Source organism: Anas acuta, chromosome 3, assembly GCF_963932015.1.
Source record: "Anas acuta chromosome 3, bAnaAcu1.1, whole genome shotgun sequence".
NCBI lineage: Eukaryota > Metazoa > Chordata > Aves > Anseriformes > Anatidae > Anas > Anas acuta.
This window is the reverse complement of record NC_088981.1, coordinates 36,879,456-36,901,824: the sequence shown is the minus strand read 5'-3', so window position 1 is coordinate 36,901,824 and position 22,369 is coordinate 36,879,456. Positions and strand designations below refer to the sequence as shown.

Sequence of the window (22,369 nt, the reverse complement as noted above, 5' to 3'; positions counted from 1 at the left end):
TGGCATACCAGGCATAGAAAACACCTGTCTGGCTTCTGATGCTTCCAGCGAAACGCTAATACTTCTGTCACTGCTGGTGTGCCTCCTCCGGTGGAAGTGGCAGGGATGGGTTTTTGGAGCAGAGTACTTTGAGTTGAATTCAGCCTGGATGGGCTGGGGGCTGTTGTGGTGTGAAGTCCTCCTTTGTATGAAGGCTAGGAAAAAGCAGGGAGAGAAAAGACAAAAGCCAAGTGGTCAAGACTGAGTTTGAAGCCACTGTTCCCTTACAGGTACTTCTGAAAAACTGATGCAGAGCAACTCTGTCAGGATAAAAACGACCCTTCTGGGTCAGGCAGACGCCCTATAGGTATCTATGGCTAGCAGCAAATTCTTACAGAAGGTATACATCCTTCTGATTGTCAGAGGCTTTAACCTCAGCATCCAGACCATCGTGGTCCAGCAAGCAATGGCCCTACCCTTTATCAACATATTTCGTCTCCTGAAATCAACGTAAACTTTTTGCAAACCACAGCATTTTGTGGCAATGAGTACCAGGACTAACTCCATTCCCCTAGTCAAGTAGTTGCACATCTAGTAATTCATTGCAAGGAAAATTATTTTCTTTGGCTTTTTTAGACTTGCAGCCAGAAATTGTTACTAGGCACTCTGCGTTTTTGCTAGCGAGATTATTATTATTTTTGTTAATTGGTGTTGTTAACTCGGCTTCTGTATTGGAGGCAGACTTCCACCCAGCTCTGCTGATGAGAAATCTCAATACACTTGAGATAAAATTAGCTGGGAGATTGTAACCTTTCGTTAGCAATGTGGGTAGTAATATCCTCAGATGGTAAAACCAGATTTGGAAGAGAACATCTGCCCAAGCCTCATCGTGTGAAAACCATTTTAAAATGAAGTAAGTTTTGAATGACTGTCACTGAACTGAGGCAGGGGAGCCTGAGGGAGTATCTCTGTTAGCAAAGACTAATTTGTTGCATCTTGGTTTGGGTTTGGTTGGGTTCTGTCATCTTTAGATGTGCTTTTGCTTTCTGTGAGTATGCTTCAGTCTCTCTGGGTACACAGTTGATGTCCCCTTGTGGGCATCTTTAGATTCAAAAGTCACGCAAGTATTAAATCCTGATAACAAGTGGGTGAAATCACAAGTCAGTTCATTTCCCTGCCTCCTTTTCTTTGTAATCAGAAGATGAAGTCATTCCAGAAAATGCAGAGGAGGCTCTGCTATCCATGGCATACCATGCCTACAGTAAGCACACGTTTTAAATCACAGTTCTAGAGCTTATTTATACAGCCAAATGTCATGTGTTTAAAAATAATGAGTTTATTCAGAAAGAAACATTTCCCCAAAAGTGATTAATTAATGGAAGGAGACTCATTCTCAGTGTAACAGCCAGCGAAAATTATTCCAGGCGTTCTCTTGAAGTCGATTACCTGTTGGAAAATCTGTTCATGCCACCAAGCCGATCCAAGTTCAACAGCTAGAAATAATGAAGCAATGATATATAGCACAAAACGGTAAGTTTTTCATAATTGCTTCTGCATTTCATTGTAATGCGTCAATCGGATTCAAAGACAGCAAACTGGTTTTTGAACTTTAAAGTTAAAAATAACAGAGTTGAGGCAAACGGTGGCCTTTCTGGCTACTGATGCGGAGATGTCATTTTTCTTATGTCCATAAAAAGATCTGAGACCCAGTAGTGTCAAGATGGTTTTAATAGTAAAATTGTTTAATTTTTCCTAATGCATATGTGAAATCGGGAAAAAGCAAGTGATGGTGACGTTGGTAAAACCACATGTATGACTTGAGACTCACTCAATGTCATAGTTGCCGACTCTTCAGCACCTTACCTCAGATCATATTTAGCATGAAAGAAAATGGCTATGCCATTGAGCACTATCACAAAATTGCAATTGCTGCTGTTCAAGGTGTTTGCTGGAGCTGCAAAGCCCAGGCAGACACACACGGATGCTCTGGTCAGCCACAAAAGCCTCCTCAGTGCTTCTTGCCTGGTATTTCAGCTCGCACATGGATGCAGGCTTGGCAGTGGGCTGCTTTGCTTCGCTGTGACTGCAGCTCAGTATCCCTCCCAGTGCTGCTCGGTCTTTGCTCCCTACTTGTGGAGTTTCATAATGGAGATACAAAAACACATTTCACAGTGAAACTTGGCAAAGTGACAGCCGAGAAATCATTTTTCCCTAGTAATTTTAAATGTATCGGTTCAGTGTCTGTTCAGATATTCTAAGAAATGGAGGATGGGGGAATAACGCAGTTTAAGAAGCTTGATGTCTCAGGTTGGTTCTGATGGGGAGATGTCGTTTGTCTTTTCTTCATAAAAAGGTCTGAAATCCAATAATTTCAAAATATTAATGAAAAGCTACATAAGCACCAAATGAATATATGGCTAGCTCTGGGATTGCTCTTTTCCAGTGGATTCATAGCATGTCTTGTCTAGTAAAAAATAAAGTAAAATAAATCTAATTGTAGGTATTTATGTAGTTGAAGGACCAGAAAGGCTCCAGTGGAGTTACTCTCATCTCTGAAGTAAATTAAATGCACTTTGTAACACTTTCTAATTACATATTTACTCAAGGAACTGTTCTGATCTTCAGGGTAAGTGCTCTAAGATTTATAGGAATGTTTATCCTTTTTTCTTTTTTTTCCCCTTTTGTTTACACAAGTACCAAATTTATGATGCCAGATTTATGAGGAAATTCAAAACAATGCTTGACCATGCATTATCAGCTCATTGGCCTGGTGTGCCTTTCCACTTGAAAAGGTAAAATCCATGTCAGCCACACAGGAACTTGCAATTGCTTGGGAGTGGTTTCTTTGGCCTGTAGCATAAGGTTATTTGAAAGACATTTCAAATATGAAATGTTGTTTAATTGTTGTTCAAATATACCTAGATAATTTCCTTTGAAGGACAGACATCTTGCAGTTGTATAACATCAAGTAGACTCTCCCTAACTAAGTGTGTTTGTGTGGCCAGGGAAAGTGAGGTGAAAATATGCCAAATGTGGTTTGGAAAAGTAAGAAGCAGGAGCTCCTGGGACCCGGGCTGTTGGTGGGGTAGTGCAGGGAGAAGATGGAAGCTGAGGGAGCTTGTACATATTTCACATCTTCAGAGGACCAAAATCCTCAGTTCTAGGGGAAGTACAGAATAATTTCTTTCTCTTCCATGGATCTACTCCTATTTCATGCATTTTCTAAGATCAGAATGCAGCCCTGTGTGACAAAGAGGTTTGTTTTGAGATATTTTTAACTTGTGTGAAAAATGTGTCATTTTTTGTTTTCTGGTTGTGCCTGCAAAACTGGAAGATCCTACTGATTCACACCGTGGTGAGGCACAGCAGCATTTGTTTGTATTCTGAGGAGGGGGAAGCGAAACAATCACACATTCAAGGGAAAACATGCTTAATGAATCCACACATATTAATTTGCCACCAGTAGAGATCCTTAGCAACAAAATGGATCATTACTCATGCAAAGATGATGACTGAAAACCATAAAATGCATGTTCTCTGCAGCAAGCATCAAATGAGACAATGGCATGCAGATTTCTGTCATTTATGGTGCTCCACTTTATCGTTTTCTAGCCTTGTACCTGGTGAGAAAGAAAAGACCCAAGAGATGGCAAAGAGCTCCCTCCATTTCATCTGCCCATTTTTTTTGGTATTGTTTGAAAGAAAACTTCTCAGGCAGATGTTATTTGTTTGCAGCCATGCTATTCTTAAAATACACAACAAATATACAATGAAGACCAGCAGTGGAAAACAGACTAGAGCATGCACTTGAACATACAAAGTATTATTTTTAACTGCTTTTCCAAAAGGACTGTGATTTTAATAATAATCTGCTTTGTTGAAGCATCTCTCAGATGAGGACTTCAAATTGTGGTAGACAAATTGTCTCAACATGTCTGTGGAATAGGTAAGTACTATTAATCCCATTTTACAGAGGGAGAAATCTGAACATCAGAGAGCTGAGAGCACTGTTTTCCAGCTTTGGTGTTACAAAATGACTGTCAGAGTTAACAGTATTGTATTAAATTTCTCCCCTTAAGTCCAATTTAGTCTTCTGCCTTTCCAGCAGAAGGTTTGTTATAACTTCAGCTTTTCCAGTCACAGGCTGTAAAGTGGGCAAAGGCAGGGATGGGTGGGAGAGATGGCCAGTCATTCCTGAAATGAACAATGTGCCTTGGAAGTTAATTATAAGCTCCTCAGTTAAACATGTCATAAAAATGTCAGGCTGGATGTAGACTGCTTTCTTAAAGTTCTTCAACCTGAAACTGGTTAACCTACCACAGAGCATGGGCAAATTCCCCCAAAACTTATGGCCCTAATAATAGTAGTGTTTCTTTCTCTCTCTCTCTCTCTTTTTTTTTTTTTTTTTTTTTCTCTCTTTGTAAAATCACATGCATGCTAGGTATTGATTACTGGGAACATGTAGTCATCAGCATTACTTCACCCAGTGTCCCTGACAGATACTTCAAGTATATGAGTGGCTTAATGAGAAAGTCAAGTTCATGATGAAAATGGAAACTTAAAAGCATGGCAGTCTATGAAGGGTAAAAGTCTAAAAGAAATTTCCAGTTCTCAGAATAAATGCTGTTCTTGTTGGAAGGGTATATACTGAGGTAGGCTTGCTCAGTGGGTTGGAGATGCACTGTGATATTTCATAAGTACTCTGTTGCTTGAAAAAGATTTAAAAAAATGTTGTTCTGGGTACCTTAGGCTCTGATAGTGCCTATCAGGCTAAAACCAGCTTGTTCTTTGCCATACTTAGGCCAGCTTCCCCTGGCTGAACTCAGAGCTGCACTCCATGCTGCCAGTGGTCCAAGCCCACACCAGTGAGAGGAGCACAGATGCTGCCAGCGCATCCCCAAAATGCTGGAGTGGGCAGGGACTTGCACTGTGAGCATCCTCAGCAATACTGCTTTAATGAGGGGCAGAACTGGGAACAAAGAGAAGAGTCCTTTTCTCTCCCTACCTGTGTTGCTCATTCCTCATTTAACATATGCATGAAAATTTGGGAACAGTTCCTCTTTGGAGTCAGGTTTTACTCGCCTGAGAATTAGTGAATCCTTGTATAAAATCAGCTATATTAATAGTTATTGTCCTTGCCCACACTTCACTAGATGTGAGCAGGGAAGCTGAGCAGCAGGACACAGTAGTTTTGAGTGTTCATTCTCCAATATTTGGTGCCTAAAAATGAAAGTCAATGTGTCACAAGTTAGTGGGAGGCGTTGCCTTGTCTTCAGATGTTGTCAAAGAAGCTCCTAAGGAGACAAATGAAAGAATAATTTTATTTTGAATGTGTAATCCCTTTTATGACTAATTTAAGTTTCTTTAGCACTTTTTTTTTTTTTTTTTTTTTTTTTGAGCTATGTAGTTCATTCCAAATTATGCTAATGCAAAGGCACCAAAAACATGAGGTGAGCCATTAGCTCATTAATACTACTAGAAGAAAATAAAAGAATTAGCAAACTCCATGATGGGCAGCCACATCGGAAACAAATGTGATCTCAGTGGAATTAGATGGGCTGCTAACAACAAGAACCTGTGATAATACAACCTTTTAAAACTATGTATTTCATAAATGGAAAAAACGAACCAAAGAGGCTGCTGGTGCAGCTTTCAAGAAGCTGGACTGCTCAATGATACACTAACAACACACAGAGGTAGCGTGTGTGAACAGGGACTGCAAGCACGGAAGCTTCAACGTCCCTCTAACAAAGCCTGATAAATGCCAGCTCTGGCAGCGTGCATGGCAAGTTACCAGGAGCTCAGTGAACTCCTGTGCTCAGAAAGCCTTGTGCTGGGAAGGAAAAATGAGCTGGGAAGTAATAATGATAACAGGATTCAATGAGGTAGATGTGATTCACATTTCTTCAATTGATCTTGGCCCGCAACACCAACGCTGCTTGGCAGAATGTGGTGCAGGAGGATCTACTCAGACGTTCATTTTGACACTCAAGCTGATCTACGGCTAAAACAGGGCATTTTTTTTCTTGAAAGTCATATTTACACTGTACCTAAATGAGGTGAGTACTTCAAAACACTTGTCTGTGAGAATTAGTACTTTGGAGAGGGATTTCCTAGTCATTTATAAAACCTCTGAGTACATTTGTGCCCTTCTGGCTTACTGTCAAGAAGCCTGGGTAGTGCTGAGCTCCATGCAAATATGTATTGGTGGCAAGCCCATAGGAGCCAGAGAATAGCAAATATTGACCCTTTTGTGTCAACAGAAAAGCAAAGTGCAGAACTGGCTGTGAGCAGATCAATTTTCATTTTCAGAATAAACGTTTGGCATATTATTCCTGTTTTCAGCTCAACTCAATGCGTTGATGCTAAGAGGCTGAAATCCCTGTTCCTGCGTCTTGCCTCTGTGTAAGAAATTGTCAAGTCATGTTTTCTGGGGTAGGTGGCACACATTTCTTTTTCTTCTGACCCCCAGTGCCATCTCTCACACTGTCTTATGCAACTTATTTGTGGTATGCTTCTTTACCCTCTGGGTGCTCTGAAAAATGCCCTGCAAGGCTTGGGCACTTCTGATGGTGACCTAGAGCTCCGGTGTGCAGATTCACTGCACTTCCCCTGCACCTTTTGGACAAGAAAGGTATGCAAGTTACTGTGAGTCACTGATACTTCAGTTAGGTTAAGGTAAAATGCAATCCAAATTATTTATTTACAATGTACTCAGTAGGCAAAACAGTCAGAGGTATTTACGTGAGAATGGAAGATGGAAGATGGAAGGGACCCACAAAGATCATCAAGTCCAACTGCAACTTATGTGGAAAAAACATGCACGTGTGCTTGGACCTCTGAGATCTCATCTTGGTGTGCCCTCTGGCTGGTGGTCTCCTGACTCTCTGGGGGCTTTGTCACCTCCTCCATGGTGGCCGTGAACATGCTGGTGGGGGTTAGGCCATCTCTCTGTGCTGAGACTTACCTTTATTTTTTGCTGATGACAGGCTGTCTTTCACTGGATCATTTCTTTCACCCTGTGGACCATGAGGCTGCACAAATGCTTGAGCTGACACCAGCAAAAGGGCAGGTAAGGGCAGGATGGGACCGCTGTCCCATCCTGGCTTAACATCTCTCTGAAATCATGGCCTCACTGTGAGCATTTCTGCCTGAAGCATCTCCTCATTTAGAGCCAAATATTTGGTGCCCGTCTGTTTGTATCAATGTAGCTACTTGATGCAAATGTCTAAATGAGTTAGGTGTATGTAATTGCTGACTGGCTTTTGATAGAGAGCAGATGTGACAGTGATTTGCCACTTTGGGACAGCTTTTTGTCCAGGGACACAGTGATTGGAATCTAAGAGGTGTGGGAGCCAGCTGCAGGATGAGTTTCAAACTAAGCGTGGGGCTTGAACTCTCTGCCTAACCCCGGAGACCTTCCCCTCCAAACAGATGCGAAGTGCGTTGGCAGCTGCAACACACTGAAAAGCTTGCACAGGGTTATGCTGCTGTCTACTGAGCAGCGAAGGGGCATACACATCCAAACACAAGCACAAAATCTTTGCAAGATAGAAATTACATTTCACTGCTCTGCATGTGATTTAATTGCCAGTCACCCAACCAGCACATCTTTAAATGCTCACTTTGTTTTCCCACTGGACAAAGACATTGCACTGGTTATTCCTATATAATTAAGAAGTCCAGAGCAGGTTATTTTTCTTGATCATCTTTCCATGGGTTGTTGAAGCCGCATAGATTCCTAAACCCTCTTCTTGGGAAAATCTGGTAAATCTGTTTTGCCATCTAGACAATACCCACCGACATCATAAACAAGCTTTGACAATGAAACCTAGGGCACTATGATGTGCAGCATGACAAGAAAATGTGTGATTTGAACCTAAAGGTGAAAAAAATATTAGGGGTACCATGAAGATTATAATTTCCTCAAATTCTACATTAAACGATTGGCCACGAAAAGGGTTGATCAAAAACAAAGGTGAAATATGTTACATTCATAGAGCGTGGCAGGAAAGGTTTGGAAAGAAGTGTTGCTGGAACGGCAGCCCTCAGGAGGCTTGTTCAGGTTCAGAGCAAACCAGCAGATGCACAAACCCACTGTGTTTCCCCAAATTGGGCAGGCTAATGGGGTGATGGCTATATACAAGGCAGGGCAAGTCCGAGGTCCAAACTAGCAATAAACTCTCAAACAACACAACTTACATGCACAGGGAGACGAATATATCTCCGTGACATATGTGTTGTGGGGGCTTTGGAAAATAAATATGAAATGTCCAGAGCATGTGAAATGGAAGAAGGTGTTGCAAGAGAACCAATTTCACCTAAAATCGTACCAGGTAACAGCCCAAAAGCCAAACCGGATCACTGCTGCCTCTGTTTGGGCAGAGCCCTTCTGTTGTGGGTCTTACAGGTTAGCAAAAAAAAAAAAAAGAGAGAGAGAGAGAAGAGAGAGAGAGAAGTCACAGAGAATTAAAGCAAGATTCTGGTGAAGCTTTAACCTGCATTGCTGTAACTGAGAAAACTGAGACCTGAACAAATGTTGAAAAAAAATCAAATTTTCTTCTTTCTTTGCAAAGGTTCAGCTAATGAGTGACTCAGCCTTATATAAGAAAAGTCTGGATGGGGCATAATAAATGTGAGTCACTATTATGAATTTTCAGATTTTCTGTGGAACTCTTTTCCTTACAGGGTCTTTGTATTGGGAAAGGGAAAGGAAAAGGGAGAAGGAAAAGGAAAGATTTGCATCAAAATTCCTGTGGCTATAAATACAGATGAGATTATGCAAACCGCAAGTAAATGTCATTTGCCTCCCTTTGCATAAATGTGTGGAGAGAGGGTGGTAAGAGAACATACAAGGCAATCTTCACAGGAGAAGCAAAGTGTAAGACTGCGGTGAAAAAAGACCAGACATACTACAGACATGGGATCTGTGCAGAAACAACAGCAAAGCAGTGATTTCCATTGCTCCAACCTCTTGGAAAAGGATCGATTCTGTGGCCCTTCGGCATCTGATGTGTGAGGCTCGCAGCGATCTCGTGCACTGGAGGATGTTGTTCCTCAGTCACGCAGGCATTTGCCAGGTCACCTTTGCACTCCGATGGAATGGCCACCCATGTCTGAACACTGGGTCATAAAACTGATGCTCCCAGCCCAGGAATATTTTACGGAGCCAGAACAGCTGATCTATATTGCTTTTGAAGACTGTTTATCTATCTGAAAGCTTTGGAGGGTGATAACCCTCTCAGCTCTTTTGTTCTAGTACTCTCCAAAAGCTCTGTAATTTTTCCTTTCCCTTCCAGTCCCCACATTTGGGACTTAGAATATCTCTTTGTGTTGGAAAATAATCATAAAATAGCTTGGGTCACAGCTGAGTCATTCTCTAAAGTTTGTTGATTTAAAAAATAATAAAAAAAAGACTGTCCTGACTGTCCAGCTAACAGAAATCTGTTCTCCTTGGATTGGGTGATTCCCACTTAGTTTAATGTGCAATGCGTTTAAGAAATGATTAAATATTTCTTTTATGCCCCAAAGCTGATGCCAAGTTTTACTTGTTTTCTTTACTGAAATAACAATCTCTTGGGGTCAAATGGCTGTTGCTTTTGGTTTTGCCTTCCTCACAGATTAAAAATGATGGTCTTGTTCTTACAGGAGAGCTGACTGTGGCCATGCTCAGCACTTCTAAGGATCAGGCCTGCACAAGTCACTTCAAATTAGAGTTCCTTGTCTGAAAGCAGCTCTGGAAAGTTAATGGCAAATCAATCTGTTATGAAGAATGTAAACACCTGGCAACAAATGTAGGCAAGAGAGGGTTGCAGTGAAGTGCAAAGCGGCGTTCAGAGGATCCTGCAGCAGGCTTCACTCTTGGTTTCTGCTTGCTTTCTCTCTCTGAAGAGCAGATGAAAATGTATCTAGTGAAATGAGGTTCCTAGAAAGAAGCTCAACTTCCAGATGGCTGATACCACGCAAGCACCAGCTGTGAGGAGGTAAAAAAGTCTGCTTTTAAAAAAGAAATAGGCAATGCCAGCCTGCTATTGCTGCACTTAGGGGTTGTATCTCGGCTGCACTCAACTGGTTTTAAGGGCCATACGTGTCCAGGGTCTGCACATAGCCACTGGTATGAGTATGCTCCTCCTGCTTGCCACTAGAGCATCTAGCACACACCAAAAGAAATGCTATTTTTTTAGACGTTGAAAACTTTGTCAAGCAATACCAAGGAGTAGCCAATAGTCACCTGGGCACTGGAAACATTTTCCATAACGCCAAGAGCTCACAACTCTACGAGAGAATGCATGGCGGTCTCTCAAGACAAAATGCTTTAAGCATGGTGTACAGGGATATGCTGTTCTTTGGAAATTAGCTGGTGGGGCAAGGAGCAGGGAAGAGGAGGGGTAGGCAGCAGGCAGGAGCTGGTTTTGAGCAGAAGCATCCGTCTGTGGCCTGAGAGACACATGGGGATTAAGGCAGCATGGGCACGATGTGCCATGCTGGCAGTGGTACAAAGGAGAGGAGAAAGCAGGACCTTTTCTGAGCCTTTAGCTCACAGGTCTGTTCCTGATGCTGCTGAACCCTAAGAATTCAGTGTCTGGGTGCTTGCTGGACCCACACCTCCAGGTGAGCACAGACACTCCTATGTAATTGCAGGTGTGATAGGAGCTCTTCTGTGTCTCTACTAAACACAGCTCAGCTGTGGGGGAAACCAGGTTCTCTCTGAGTTACCAGATTTTCTAACATTAGCTTGCTGCAAGATTATTTCATGCTACCAAGCGATCAAAGGTACCAGACAGCCTCCGAAGGGAGAGCAACAGAGATGAGTGGGATCGTGAAGTTCTCTTGCTGCTGTTATCGTTATCCCCCAAAATGCTCCTGTTTGAAAGAATGTGCTTCCACTCTCCCCAGTTCGTAGGTTGCCTGAAAAAAGGTGAGTTTTTGAAGAATTGCAAAAAAAATATTTTTTTTTTCCAAAAAATATTTCTGCATAGAGCAGAACAGGCCCTCTTGTTCTTAAAAGAAAAAAAAAGAAAAAAAAAAAAAAAGAAAAAAAAAAAAGAAAGGAAAAAGAAAGTAAGTTTTCTTTGTTGTTCCCTAAATGAAAAATGGAATAAATCATTTCAGTGTTTTCAAAACAAAACTTTACCTTTCTGTTTTGACACAGTACTGTTAAGCATAAAGATTCGCCTTTTTTTTTTTTTTTTTTTTTTTAAGGAGACTTAAAAGCATATGTAATTCTAACCCTTTTACTTTGAACTAAATGTTTCAGGCTGGCTGCACTGAAATAATGTCTGCTTTTCCTTTTTTGCGTTGTTTAAAAAAAAAAAATCATTTTTATTCTGACTGAACACATTCTGATCCCTTCTGCCTTTGGTTGGAAACTTAAAGCTGATAGTATTTGCCAGGTTTAAGTGAAAATCTGTAAATATTCCTTAGACACTGGGTGAGATCTTTAACTGGCTTTGAGCATTGTAATCCTAGTGAAGTCAAAAGAACCAGACTGATTTATGCCAGATGTTTATCTGGACCTCCAAGGGGAATGTAATCAGTATCATGGATTAAATTTGCCATTAATACATAAAGATCTGTTTACATCAGCAGAATTACATCTGTGCTTCCTCACAGATAGATTTTGTCCAAGCCTCCACTGGTAATGCTGTCATCCTTGTGCCGCGGGTTGAAGTTCAAACCAGTAACAGACGCCCAGGAGGCTTTTGCTGGAGAAATGCTTCAGCCTTCGGGCCTGAGATTTACACCGGTGTTTGTGCGATCCTAGATTTTAAACAGTTCGTTGTCAGCTGTTCATTTTATGTGTGAAGACCAGAATGAAATGAAATGAAGGGGAAGATGACTGTTTGAATTAAGATTTTTTTTTTTCCTCCAAAGGAATGTTATACAACAGGGGTACTTTGTATGGCCACCAGAATGATCGCTGGTATGAACCAACTGGTGGGGAAATGCTTCCTGCACTCACATAAGCAAGAAAACTGTTGCAGCTTGGAAAATGAAAACTCTGATTTATGAGCATGAAGGGCTTGAAGTCAATATTTTGCTCTCCTTAGTTTTTCTCTAGTGGCTTTGACAGTTCTGGGTTTGAGGAGATGCAGATTTTCAGGCTGGCAGGATGCAATGGACTAGCTGATTTCCAAAGCTGTCACTGGTCTTTAATTTGTATGTTCAGTATTTTCCTTTTTGGACCAGTTAGTACCATTAACCTCTTGCCTGTCCTGGCTTGGTATGCAGCAGCTTGTTGTCTCCAGGGAAATCTGGGTAGGGCTCTTTTCTACATCTTCTAGAAGAGGCCATGGTCCCACATCTGTCTTGCCCCCTCGTGAGTGAGTTTTAAACCCCAGAGAGACATTAGAGTTGTTCCTGGACCTTGTGTACACATCGAGCCCCATGTACTCATCCTAAACTTGTGTTGAATCTGTGTCTGTGGCAGGTGAGGCACTGAGTGTCTCACTTGGAGCTGGTGCTGCTGGTGAGGGTGGTTCTTGCCTGTTTGAGTAGCACCAGCCTTTCTTCCACTGTAGCAGTCAGCCCTTCTCTGAATCAATGTCAATTATTTACACGCTTGAAGTGATTTAAAATGACGAGCACAGAGGAAACTGTCTAAGATTTATAATTTGCTGTGAACTATTTCGGCTATTTTTAGCAGGATCACATGGAAACATCCTGATGGTTTGGGTTATCCATGAAACGAGTATAATCACGCTTACTTCTGTGCAGGGAGATCCTTCTGTGAGAAGAACTAACTAGCATCCAGCCATATAATTGACATAGAAAAGTAGGTAAACACTTTGGGGTTAGATTTTATTTGAAAAATTCAGAGCTGCTGTTCAAGACAATTTTTTGAAATGCTCAGCAAAACCAAGAAGGATCTGGGGTCTTGTTGTTGCTGTTCCTGGAGTGCTTCTGTTCCCATATTCCTAGGGAACAAGAGAGCCCTCTGGCATAAATATCTTTTTCATCCCTGTTTTATCTATTGGTTTTCCATTTCCTCTTTTCTTTGTACCATCCACCTCTACTGAGCAAACTGAGTGCTGAGACTTTACCAAGGCAAACCAGAGAGTAAGAGGCAGACCTACAAGCTTTGGGATTATTTAATATTAAGCTGTTATCAGGGTAGATTTTTTTTAAAAAAGAGTGTTTTCCTAACAGGCCTGGTACATCAAGAATTTCTGGCTGAGTCAGTACATTCCTGCAGGGAGATGTTAATCCTTTATGTAGTGTTTGTTTTACCTTCTCCTTAGCAGAGCATATTGCTGGTATGCAAGGAGATTGCTGTCATATGGCCCTCGATAGCTGCTTCGTAGGGGAGTTCTGCAGCTCCTTGGTAGGGAAGTTATATGTTTGTTTTTAGTGACATCTACGCCCCGTGTAGTTTGTTCACGGGAGATTGTTTTACCTGTAAAGCCGTTTATGTGGGTAATATTTTTCCAAATTCTTCAACTATGATAACAGTATCAGGGGAGCCAAATTTTCTCATATTCACTCTCTTTGCTTAGGTAAACCACTCGCTGAGATGAAACACGGATGTGAATCTGGAGTAACTTTGGGGAGTTTTTTTATAGCAACACACTTTTAGAGAAATAGATATTGGAAATGCTGCATTGCTCTGCCTGCCTCTGCATCTTGCTTAAAGAGCAACAAGGGGACCCTAGGAGAGGAGGGAACACTGCTGCACTGGGATGGGGAGCTGAAGTTTCCTGGTGTGGGTGGATAGCTCTGTGGATTTGCAGCACTAACATAGATATTGGATGAAAACGAATTTTACTCAGCCTTGTAAGTATTCTCACAATTCCTGCAACCCACATGGGGTCGTGACCCTGAATTTGGGAACAGCTGGGCCGGTGCTCAGTGCCTGGGGAGTGGCAGTCTCTCACACCACCCTGGGCCAGCCGTGCCAGTGACTTGCAGGTGATCTGGCACAATTTGTTGAGATTTTTTGATGCAGTGCAGACTGGGCTAGAAAACTCTCACTGAGGAGTTTGGGCCTTAATGCGTCTGGGAGTGGAGACCTTGCACAGTTGTCTCCTTACAGAAACCCGGGCCTTATCCAGTCTCTGCTGTGTGTGCCAATTAACCTAAGGCTCGCTTTTGATGGAGCTTTCCTGCTTGTGCACTTCCCGCTACCTTTCTGCTCTAAATGGCTGATTTCACAAAGGAGAGCTTTTTAAGCATTAATAGGATTTTTTAAGATCTTGACAAAGAAGCGAGAGTCCTAAATGCCTGCCTTCCTGCAGCAGTGAGGACACAGCCTTGGGAGTTATTTAAAGTAATATATCTTTAATTGCTTCTTATAGCTGGGATCTTCTGTACAATTCCTTTCAAGGTGACCTTTGCACAGCTGTGTTGCCTGGCCGAGCTGCGGTGTCGCAGTTAATAAGGGCACTCGTTGGAAAATCAGCCTCACCCGTGTTGGGTCTGCTGGCTCCCTGCAAAGCTGTAGTGGTTGGGAAGGTGTTAGTGCAGCCCTGCGAGGAAACTTCCGTCCTGAGGAAGGCTCTGGTAAATTCCTGAGGTGCTGAAGTTAGCCAGGGCTTCCTCGTTCAGTCTTTGGTTGGGAGCTTGGTTTTCTTCGGCTGCAGGCTTTGGCCAACCATTCACCTGGAGCTAAGGCCGTCGGCCACGGAGAGCTTCCCAAACGGGAGCAGTGCATCCCCGTGCTTTGCCCTCTCTTCTCCAGAAAAGCAGCCAGCAGCTGAAGAGGTTTCTGTCCTGCAGGTTGCTGGCAGCTCTTTGACCACGGTGCCACCTCAGGAGCCACAGGGAAGCGAGGCGGCGAGCACGGCCCCGTTCCTGCTGACAGGCGTCCACCTTGCAGCCCCCACAGCTGGCAGCCTCGGTGGCAGGCACGGCACAGAGGCCCAGGGCTGAAGGAGCAGGAAAAACAAACAGCGCTCGTGTGGCAGGATGTGACTGCCTTGCTTCCATGATTCATATCCTGAGCTGCAATCCCCTGCACCGGTGCAGCCCAGCGGCCAGATCCTTGGCCCACTGGTTTCTCTTTGAGGTGCAGGAGACTTTCTGATATTATTGCAATTTATGAGGGAACTGCTTCTGGCCTGATTTTTCTGGAACTCCTGCTCCTGGCTTTCTCTGAAGATGAAAATTTCCTCAGCCTTTCCTGTGGGGCTGATCTGAGCATTCAGCAAGAGGAGACGTGGTGAGGTTTCTGGTGAAATGTTCATCCAGTGTGCACTTGCATGCTGCAGAAATGTCTCCTTCCCCCATGCCCTCTTCTCCCTTGGCTTTTCACCCAGCTGGGGCATTTTCTGGCTCTTGAGTCATTAGGGAATTTTGTCAGGGAGCTTTTGGGGTGGGACACCTTTGGGAGCACTGGCTCCCTGCTAGCCTGCTGACACATCTTGCTTTCCTTCACTGCATCTGGGTGCCTTCCAGGTAGACTTGGGTTCCTTCTGAACGACCAGAAATTCCCAGCTGCTACTACACAGACCTGCCTGCTGTCCCCACAATGTTCCCGAATGGCTGTCCCCACTATTTCTGGCCCAGGGAGCATGTTAAGGAGGAGGAAGGCATAAGGTTCTTGTCATTGATGCCCACAAAAAATGAGTGCTCGTGGTATACTCACGGGGTCAGAAGAAAGCAGCTTTCCCCGGTGCATAACTACCCAAACTCAACTTCTAAAAAAGTGCAGCTGTCGTCTTCACAGCTCTCTGCCACCTGGAAAACTGAGGATTCATCCGTTTCCCTGAGAAGAGATAATGTTGTGACCATTCTTCTAATTGCTTGCGCTTCTCCTTTTAGAAAGACAAAACCCTTGGAGCTCCCAAGAGGTTCCTCTGCACCTGACAAGAGTTTTTATAGCCTGTTTCCTTTTCCCTGGCTAAGTTTAGCTCCTGGTTTCCCTTCGTCTCATCCCCCAGGCAGATCTCACAAGAAGCTATATTGCTTGTGTTTTCTTCCTGCCTGCATCAATTCATTTATCTTAATGAAGTTTTATATCAGGTTGGTGGGAAAAATATCAAAGGAGAAGAGAAAAGCAAAAATCCTTTCCTAAGCTATTGTGCCATTGAAATACCCACAGCAGAAGGCAGTTTTGCTGAGGCAGGATTTATTTATCACCACAGGGATCTCTGCAAGAACCTGAATTTCTCTCCTATTTCATGTGGGCTCAGTTCCTGACCATCCCCCTGTCTCTGACGTGGCCGCTGGTCTGTTCCCTGTGCCATTGCTCATCTCTTTGCCTCACGAGCCCCTGCTACCACTGGCAGCAGCTCCCAAGGTGACAAGGTGCAGCAGTTGGTGACGCTACGGAACTACGCTGTTAGTGTCGGCTAACAGCTACGGAAAAGCTGAAGCAACCATAACAACAGCAGGAGAAATTTGGGCTCTTGGCTGCTGGTCTGAGCTCGACATCTGCCCCTTCCTTCCCCGTAGGCAATGTTCTGCAGGAGGAAGCTTTGAGGAGCTGCTCGGAGGGGTGCGAGCAGGCACTTGGAGCATTGGGGCTGCTTGGAGGTGCTGGGGAAGGAGAGCAGGAGGTGGCTCCTGGCTTCTGGGGCACCTGGCAGGGCACTAACCCCACCAGGGGGGCTGCAAGGGTGAGTCTCACAGCCTCTGTAGGGCTCTGAGGTCTGCCCAGACCCCTGGGGAAGGCTCAGGCCCTTGTAAGGTGGTTGAGCCTGCAAAACAATTAAATAGGGCAATTTTAGGGTCACCAAAAGTTCACGAACGCCCCAGTGTGATTGCACGGCATGGCCTGGAAAAAAAAAGCCTGCCTGGAGCAGTGCAGCAGATCAAAAAAAGATTTGAGCTCTCCCAGCAGTTTGCTATCTCAGATCATCTTTTTCTGTGACATTAATTTCCTCGGGCAGAAGATTAAGCACTTTGAAATGAAATATAGTGATTTCAGTTTCTGCTGTCCTTGCACGCTGCCGCACTTCTCTGTGCGGTCTCTCCGCTGCCATCGCAGAGCCAGCGAGGTTAATAATGGTTCACCCGAAAATCGCTAGGTCTGTGTGAGGGAGATATGTCAGGAGCCCGCAGGATGAGCCCCTCTGATATTTATATGGAATTAAATCCAGCCCCATGCACAAACAAGGCCTGGTCGCCGCTTAGCAGGGACATTTTGTGGCGAATTTCAGGTGGCACTTTGTGCTGGCTTTTTCCACTGGGTAAATTCCACTTGGTGTGGACAGATCCCTCCCACGGCAGTGCCCGAGAGGCCGTGTGCTGTGTTACTGAGGGAAACTGCGTCTGACCCGAGGCTGGGGTGTGAGAAACCCAAGGCAGCATTCGGGCAGACATCCTAGCTTCCCCCTGGGCTGAGTGGCCCTCAGCCACAGGAGATGCTCTGACACCCACCGAGGGTTTTGAAGCCCAATTAGTTGCCGCTCCGAGTGAATTTAATGAGTCTAGGAAGTGAGAGGCTGCGGGCTCCTGCAGCCACGACGCAGAAAGGGGACCTGAACCTCTTGTGCAGCAGCAAGGCCAGTAATCAGGTTAACGGGCCAGCCCTGGCAGTCAAAACCCTTGCCTGCTTGTGTTAATTGAGCCCACCAGCCCCTGTGTACTTCTATTTTTAGGCTGCTTTTCTAGGGAAATGAGGCTTATACGGTCCCCGTGGCTGTCTGTCCATCTGTTGGGCCCCCCCCGCTCCTCCCCGTAACTTCCAAACTGTCAGCAAATTTTAGCCAATCTGGCAAGGCAGGGAAGCGTCTCAGAGACATCGCGATTTTTATGAATTTCATGAGGGCTGCTGGAAATTTCCCAGAGGCTCGATTAACGTCCCCTCGAGGTAAAGCTGTGATCGCTCAGCCACTGCCCTTTCTGCTTGCCCCGAGTAGTCGGCGTACAGAAACCATCTGCCCTGCCGTTGTGAGTGGCTTTAGACGAGTGGAGATTTTGGGGGAGATGTCACTGGAGACGTGTCGGGGACGGGAGGGGAGCTGTGGGGTGTCGGATGGGAAACAGAAGGAAGTGGGACCGCTGTGGTGAAGAGGTGATGGCAGCAAGGGAGGGATCTGGCAGGTATTGAGTGCTGAGAGCCATGTCCCCGGGAAACCAGTCTGAAGGAGGAGCAAACCTCAGGAAAACTGGGAATGTGGTGGTGAGGGCTGAGGGGTGCGGAGTGACCCCGAAGCTGAAGCAGGGAGGAGATGGTGGGAGGAAAGCGGGGCTAACGTCAGTGGTAGTGCAAGGGGCAGAGCAGCGATCCGCAGGAAACTGAGTTCTGTTAGTGCAGCTGCTCGCAGAACAACTTCCTTTATCAAGTCCTTTGTTGGCAAGGTTAGAACAGGGAATGATTAAAGTTACTCAAAAGATGCTCCTGTGATTCCTGTGGGGCTGTGCAGTTGTGCTGACGGAGATGGCCGCTGTGGTTCAGGACCCATTATGGCCAGAAAACATACCCACCTCCTGCCGCCTGGCGGTCCTCGCAGCACCCATCGCTCTCCGTCCCTTCCAGGGCTTGGTTTTTCTGAAAAGGACGATTGTTCTGCTGTGCCCACACCGCTGCGATGGAGCTGCGCTGATCAAACAGGGGCTTTGTGAGCAGCTCCTTGTCCGGCGTGAGGAGGAGCCTCCTCTGCGGCGCTGTGAGAGCTCGTCCTCGCCGGGATGGCGCTCAGCGTGGGTCATTAAGGAGCTCGAAGAGTCCATTTGGTCCAGACAAACAATGAACTGCTGACACTTTTGACTCTGCTGGGGCTGAAGAATACGAGCACACACATCTGAGCCCTGTCAGTGGAAGCACACACGGATTAGGTTCTTCTGGTGACGGCTGCAGTTTTATTGTGAATAATCTGATGGGAGCCTGATGGTGTCCAACACATCCATTCTTGCCTTGTGATTCTTTTGCCATCTGAAATGTTGTTAGTTTTAATGACATAATTATCCTTCATATTTTCAGTTAGATGTGTGGGTTGTTTTTTTTTTTTTCCCTCTCTCTCTCTCTTTTTTTTTTTTTTTTGAGTTATAATTAGTTTCCCTGAGAGGCAGCAGCTTTAATGCTTGGTTAGTTTTCTGAGAAGCTGGGACTGAAAGAAGCTTTTGGGAAATGACAATTATATGTCCATGGGTTTTATTTGGTATGCTTTATTTCAGTCTTTGTCTGAGCTGAAAGCTCTTGTTGACTGGCAGAAGATGGACTGATTCAGTGAAATTAAGCAATTTCAGTCCTTCATCCCCCCCCCAAACAAAAACATACAAAGAACTTGTATATTGACTGAAAGTAAAGTGAATTTCTCTTGCTGAATTTATACAAAGTACTTAGCTGGGGAAAAAATGCACACCCCTTCCCCCTGTCCCCAGGGCACTGATTGGCCCTGACATGATTTTTTTTTGATTTTTTTTTTTTTGCTGAACTTTGCTGGAAGTTTATCTCAACAAAAAATTGTTTAATAGATGTGTGTGCTGTGCAAGGGAACAATATCCTACGAAGCAAGAGCAGCATAGATTATTCATTATCAAGGTAATTCCAACAAGATGAGATTATTTAGTCTGTGAATCTTGGAGAGAAAAGAAAGGAAGAGAATGAAAGACAGCCAGACAGACAGACATCTTGGCTTGTAACCTCCTTTTTTCTGCTCTCTGTGGACAGCCCAAGGTGGCCCATGCCTGACTGTGGGGCTACTGCGCCCCTACAGATGCAGAGGGGCTCTGCAGTGGGTTTGTGAGTGTTATCTGTGGGAACTTGCCACAAGTCATACAGGTGGTTACCCTGGGAGGCTTAACACGTGTGGTTTCTTACCAATTGTGCTGTGCCTGGGTTTTACATCATCGTTATGAAACAACAGAAAACAATTTTCAGGGGTTTACACCACAGGGTTTATGAAGGGTTTGTGGTGGGGGTGCACTGAAGTAAGGACTCCTCCAGCAAGAATAGGAAAAAAAAAGTGGCTTTGCCTGTAGTTGATGGTGTCATTCCAAAGCCAAAAAGTAAAATCCAAGGAAGATGACTAGTTCGGGGAGCATCTGAAAGGTACAGTGTGTTCTGCCTGGGTGGGCAGTTTCGTTGGTATGTTGAAATGGTGGTGGAGCATCTATTACCTGAGGCAGGGAGGGGACGCATCTCCCCACATCTCCTTGCAGTGGAAGCATCTTCCTCAAAGTAAGGGGGAGGAGGAACCAGTGCTTGTTCTGAGTTGCTTTACCCCTCCAATTTCTCCCAGCACCAAGCTATGCCAGGGTGGAGAAGCCAGGCTTTCATCGCTTCAGGGAGAAGGCAAGTGTTTTCTCTCCAAGAAAGCCTAAAGCAGCTAGAGATGGAAAAGCCCTTGTAGGTCCCTTGGTCTTTCTCTCTCTTTTCTCTCTCTCTCTCTTTATAATACGTATGAGAATGCTGTGTCCATGCTAGGTTTGCATGTCTCTTGCAAAGGGTTTCCAACCCCTTGGTTCAAATGGAATATTATTCCCAGATGGAAAAGCTCATCTGCTGGCAAGGTCAGAAATATAATTTGTTTATATACATTCAGTTCAACTAAAAAGAAGAAAAGAGAGACAGAAGAAAATTCCTTCGCCATGTCGTACTTGTTACTTGTCAAGTTGTGTACCCTGCCAGTAAAGCCGTGCTCTTGAACAGGCAGGAGTGGTGTGGCCCCAAAGACCAGTGGTAGGAGCGAAGAGACACGGCGTCTGTCGCTCTGGCTTGCTGGGAGTGTGCTACATAGTTTTCATTTTCTGCATGCATGATTAAAATTAAAGGCTCAAAAAAAAAATAAAAATCTTGGCCTTAGCAGTGGGAACCGCACAGATGTGAACTGAATGGAAAGCTGACATTTTTCGCTGCTATGTCACCACTTCCTCTGACCTGAGGACAGATCTGTCTCAGAGGTTTCTGCAGCCCAGGCAAAGGCATGTTATCATTTTCAGAAATAATGGAAAAAATGTATGATGCTCAGGGTCTCAAGATGTTTGTTCTTTGCCTTCTTTTGGGTGGATCTAGCAGCTTTTCAAAATCCCAGATCTGCTGGAGATTTTCTCCCTGCCTTTGAAGTTGAGGATCTGAGGCGCTTTCCCAAGCTGACCCCACGCAGCCTTTCCTACAGCCAGCGCAGGCACACGCACACCCTGCGAGCCCTGCACGTTTTGTGTGCATGTAGAAGAATACCCCCACGAACCACGTCTGCAGCTACATGCTCCATTTGGTAATGAGCTTCACAAATGACCTCCCGGGAGGAGGAAAGCAGGCAGCCAGGCTGGGACCCTGCAGGTTCCTCTGCGCAGCCACCCCAAGCGCCGCAGCTCTCTGCCAAGGGACGGAGAAAGTTGTCGGCTGGAAATCCAAGCACTTCACGCGGTGCCTCGCTGCGGGGTCACCGGGGTGAACAGGCTAGAGTTTCACTTCCAAAGAGCTCGGTTCACATTTTGGTTTCGGTCACCGAGGGAATTATGTTGAAAGGGCTTTTAATCCCTTGGGAAGCTGTCCAGTCCCTGGGGATATCGCTGCTTAATCATGCAGGGTCATTCTTTCACAAGATAGGGCTTGTTCAGGGACTTTTATGGATTTTTGTTTGTTTGCTTACTTTTCAAGTGAGACTATTTTTCAGTTTAATTTGGGGTTGTTTGTGAAAGGCTTTTGCTTTCAGAAGGTTGTTGAAAGATTTTTGGTGTAGAAAAAATTGAACGTCCTTTCCTCCGGCTGTCAGGTACACAGGACCAGAAAATGCAGCTCGGAGAGGGAGACAGGTGAGCAAAGGGGAATGGGGAGCATGAGGGACCCAAACCACAATTGTCATAAGACTTTCAGAGGAATTTCCAAATTGAAATATTTGGGCTTTTGCTTTGTATGTCAAGTATCACATTTTTCCTAGCAGTAGGAGGGAGGAAAGTATCTGGCAGTGGGGACCCTTTTGTCCATCTCCCACGCTCAGAAGTATGGTTACGCTTTGAAAGAGAAGTTCACCTGGATACGTAAAGAAAAATGAAAAATGCATCAACCCTGCATGGACCTTTATGTTTCAGCTCCAGACTGAGCAGCCCCACACTTAGGATACAACAGGAACCTAGTTTGTTCTGCTCCAGTGGCAGCACTCAATAGCACATTACTGGCTTGTTAGGAAATTGGATGATCTGCTGAAAGCTCTAGGCAATGGGACACATTTTTAAGCAAGTAAGGAGTATTCAAATGTTGCTAGCAATAACAATCTGTAAATTACAGATGAGGTGCACTGAGTGAGCAGTGTGTTATCTCTCTGAATGTTTAAATTTTTGCACATTTTGGCAAGTTCCTGAAAGAAGGCAAGAGCTGGACTGTCAGCACTGATTTTAGTTTTGCAGTGCTATGGTTTTCTATTTATAATGGACATGAAAGAGGTCCTGAAGGCAGTGTGTCTTGTCACTGAATTAAAAATCCACTCATATCTGCAGTGTTTGCTTTAATTTAAATATTTGTCATGGCTAATGAAATATAGCCCAAGAAAGAAGGAGCAAGGCA

General features: G+C 44.6%; 2 long non-coding RNA genes across 8 annotated transcripts in view; both read left to right on the top strand.

Annotated features, from left to right (window-relative positions):
- Positions 1-22,369, top strand: part of LOC137853840 (uncharacterized) — a 60,144-nt gene that overhangs the window by 12,700 nt on the left and 25,075 nt on the right. Inside the window, exons 3-5 of one of the 6 annotated variants that reach the window (XR_011094754.1) lie at positions 1,404-2,605; positions 3,592-8,614; positions 9,628-9,962. This is a non-coding gene — a long non-coding RNA (uncharacterized lncRNA). Of the gene's footprint in view, positions 1-1,403; positions 8,615-9,627; positions 9,963-10,350; positions 10,898-21,581; positions 21,622-22,369 lie in introns of those variants that run through there. The other 5 variants (XR_011094755.1, XR_011094756.1, XR_011094759.1 and 2 more) reach the window with 5 other exon arrangements.
- LOC137853842 (uncharacterized) lies at positions 16,274-18,847 on the top strand. Of its 2 annotated transcripts, none has more exons than XR_011094762.1 (2): positions 16,274-17,731; positions 18,401-18,847. It is a non-coding gene; the product is annotated as an uncharacterized lncRNA (long non-coding RNA). The 2 variants fall into 2 exon arrangements; XR_011094763.1 differs by having other exon boundaries at positions 16,274-17,811.